The following is a 3,822-nucleotide window of genomic DNA, read 5'->3' on the forward strand; positions in this document are numbered from 1 at the left end:
CTAGAAGCTGAAGCACCGTCACCAAGGCCCCTGTCTCTTGCCTTCATAATTAGCTTTCTCCTGGCTGTGGGAGGGTGATGCCAGGCCTGCCCTGCCTGAGGCTGGGGGGGGGGGGGGGGGGTGGAGAAATAAAAGCAAGCAGAAGCTGCTCCCCTTGTCAAGCAATTTTGTGTCAAGCAATTTTGTACTTCGCGCAAGCATATCAGACTGTTTGCTGGTCATTTTGCTAGTTTCCCAGAGAGGGAATGTAGTGTGGGTGCAGGAACTTGGTGAGAACTCACCATAGTTGAGCCTTGCCCTTCATATCTGTAAAATGGCGGCATTTAGACATAAAGATCTGTCCCGAGGATTTAAATTATAGAACAAATGCCCTCAGTCTCGGTCCATACATGAGAGTTTCAGTTTTAGAATACTGGAGGAAGGAGCATCGAAACTTCTTTAAGAATGCTTTGAAGGTTTAGGAATATTTTCCTGGTCAGAGGGGTCTCCTGATCTTTCCTGAGCTCTTCCTTCTGAGTTTAAAGGTATCTCTTCTGCTCAGGTTCATCCGTAGCAGCTGATGTGTCCCCCCAACAGGATCTCTTTCTGGTCAAGAGAATCCAATACAACAATGAGAAAATACGTATATGAGGGGTTGCCCCCCACATTTGGTCTCTGAAGAGGAGCAGGATTTATTAGTTCCCATCAGTACTGGGAGTGTAAGGAATCAGGTCAGAGAGCAGAGGTTCAAGTGGAAATGTTGACATAGTGCATTAAGAACATGGGCTTTTTTTCCCAATCTGTAAAATGGATATAACCATCTTAGAGGTTTTGGGAGGAGTTATATAAAATGAGAGAGCAGGCTTTTGGTCAATGTCACCATATTTCCTTCTGCCAAAGTGTTTAGATGTTCAGTTGATGAACTGGTGTCTATGTCATGAAAGTTATGGATAATGAGGGATGCCTCGTGGACATGCATGTGGGTACCTCTGCCCATAAGCCCATGCATTGATCACACCTCCACCAACAGACACCCCTGGACAGTCCGTGGGCCTAAGGATGGGCACACCCGTGGTAGCGTCGCCCCTTAGGACAGACCCACATTCAGAGAAACAGACTTGGCCTGCTAGGGTAAGGTAGTGTGGGATCCTGGGTACCTAGCTTTTGTTCTTGCAGAAGCACAGTCTCTGGGCAGGTCCCTTGGTCTTACCCTACAAGTAGGGACAGCACCAGGACAGAGCCAGAACAGGACCCTCTAAAGCACAGGCGGAGCAGGGACATATAATGAGATCTGGGGGGGATATAATGAGATCATATCTAAATTGCCCCCATCTTACAGCCACGGGACCTAAACTAAACCTCAGAAACAGTCAATTTCATGGGCTCTTGAAGTGGATCCCAGTGGGGATAAATGGCTGAAACACTGTATTTAAGTAATTCCTGAGCCAGTCCTTGGCTGGGGACTTTTATGCCCCACTGGTAGGAGCCTGCTAAATTTCGGGGTCGTTACTGCCCTTCCCAAGGCCACTCTGGACAAGAAATCAATGAGTGCTTTATAGACTAGGAGATACATAATGAATGTGTTTTGGACCATTCCCTCAGTAGTTCCTTCACCCTGGATTTCTGCTAAGGTCCTCAGGGAAAGCAAAGGAAGTTACCACCTAGAAGTTAAAACCCAGCTCCAAGAGGAGAGGGAGCTGTGCAGGACTGCCCCCGGCAGGGTGCGGAGGGTGATACCCTTAAGGCAAAGCTCATCCTCTGTAATTTAGGAACTCTATATTTTGGAGGGCAGAAAGGGCTAGATGCTCAGATTTAGAAAGATTAACCCCTATTGCCTTGGGCAGTTTTCTCTCTAAGAATCACACAGAGTCTCTGCTAATTTGTTACAACAATTAAGGAATTGGGATTGGGGGCTATTTAACTTCTCCTGGGACAAACATATTTGACCCAACAGACTCACGAGGGAAAGGCGCAATTGAGTTCTGATGGAAAATCTGAAGGAACTATAGACCTCCATTTCTGTCTTGGGTCTCCAAAAGATTTGCTCCTCCATGTCCCTATTCTTATTTAACCTTCTCCATAAATGAGGGAGCAAATAGTAATAGTGGGCACTTTATTGACAGCCAGCTAGGAAATGTTTCTGAAAAGCCTTCTGTCCAACCCCCAGTATAGCCCTGTCATGGAATAATAGCATTTTCTTAGGGAGACGTTTCTTTTGACCAGTTACTCTCTTGGTAAATTTCATGCCCTTCCTAACAGTACCAGCCCTGTCTCTAGTTTGGCCAGCAGTGGTGATGAACACTGGAAGTTCTCCCCGTCTGGGTTTCCAGACTGACTATCTTCCCCTATCTCCCATCCTTCTTTCCCTAGCTCCCTTTCTTTGGGCTTCCCCTCCTTTTGTGCCCTCCCTCCATCTGCCTTATCCTTTCTTCCTTACTCCTCCCACCCCTTCCTTCCCCTCTTTCCCTCCCCATGTCGGTTCAAAGGAAGTATCTGGCCCGTTTGGTCCTACAGCATCTTTGCTTCACCCCATCACAGCACAGGTGACACTAAGCTGTAATTGTCCCTCCCTCACCTACTGCTCAAGAATGCGAGCCCTTTGAGGCAAGGGACACAGCTAACTTATTTTGTTATCTTCAACATCTGGTGTGTCATATCCTAATGGCTTGCTAAATGTATGTAATTTAAATGAGTATGCAACCATCTGCCTACTTCCAAGTTGCTTTCCTGCGTTTCTGAGGGTGGCCAGCTGGATTTGCAGGCTTCCAGGACTGGAGGGATCTATACAGGGAGTAGGGAGGATACTTCTGGCTCAGACCGACTTGTCGGAACCAAGGACCTGGACCTTGCTACACACTGTGCTAACTTGGAATGGCTAGATAATATCACAATACGGGTTACTGAGTGACTTGAACTACCTGGAGGGCATGTGTGGGGTGGGGTGATTGGGACACATCATCACATGTTGGATGTCAGTCAAATAGCCTGCTCATAGTGGGGGCAAGCAGGACAGTGGAGTTTGTCTGTGTGTCATGAGAAACTTGAACTTGAGCAACAGCAGATACTTAGTGGGTGCCCATTCTCATCAGGCATGAGCTGGGGTCACAAAGAACATCAGCGAGAATTGGGCAGGGGTGGGTTCAAATCCCAGCTCTGCTATCTCTTGTATCTATCATCAGGATCCTGGCATGAACCACCTAAACTCTCTGAGCTTCATTTTCCTTATCTGAAAAATGGAGCCAATTATGCCCACACCTCCCTGGGTTGCTGGGAGTATTAAGTGTCATAACATATGTAAAGCACGTAGCAAAGTACCTGGCCCCAAAGTGCTGTCGGATAATAGTAGCATTTGTTGTGAGGCATTGGGGGTTAAAAGCTGTTAAAAGGATTTTTTTATATAAAGATTTTAAATGCAAAGTTGCATATGCTAAGTTTTTTTTAACACTTTTTAAAAAGATCTTTCTCTCTCTTTCTCTTTCTTTCTTTCTTTCTTTCTTTCTTTCTTTCTTTCTTTCTCTCTCTCTCTTCCTTCCTTCCTTCCTTCCTTCCTTCCTTCCTTCCTTCCTTCCTTTCTTCCTTTCTTCCTTTTTTCCTTTCTTTTCTTCCTTTCTTTCCAGCAAGCAGGGGGAGGGGCAGAGGGAGAGAGAGAATCTCAAGCAGACTCCCTGCTGAGCACGGAGCCCAAAGTCCTGGGGTGGGGCTCAATCTCATGACCCTGACTGAGATCATGACCTGAGCCAAAATCAAGAGTTAAACACTTAACCAATTGAGCCACCCAGGCGGCCCACATATGCTAAGTTTTAAACGAACTATACTGATCATTGCTTCAGGGATCTAGAGTCT

The sequence above is a fragment of the Callorhinus ursinus genome, unplaced genomic scaffold (assembly GCF_003265705.2).
Source record: "Callorhinus ursinus isolate GAN/ISIS: 27379988/994484 unplaced genomic scaffold, GSC_fseal_2.0 scaffold50, whole genome shotgun sequence".
Taxonomy (NCBI): domain Eukaryota; kingdom Metazoa; phylum Chordata; class Mammalia; order Carnivora; family Otariidae; genus Callorhinus; species Callorhinus ursinus.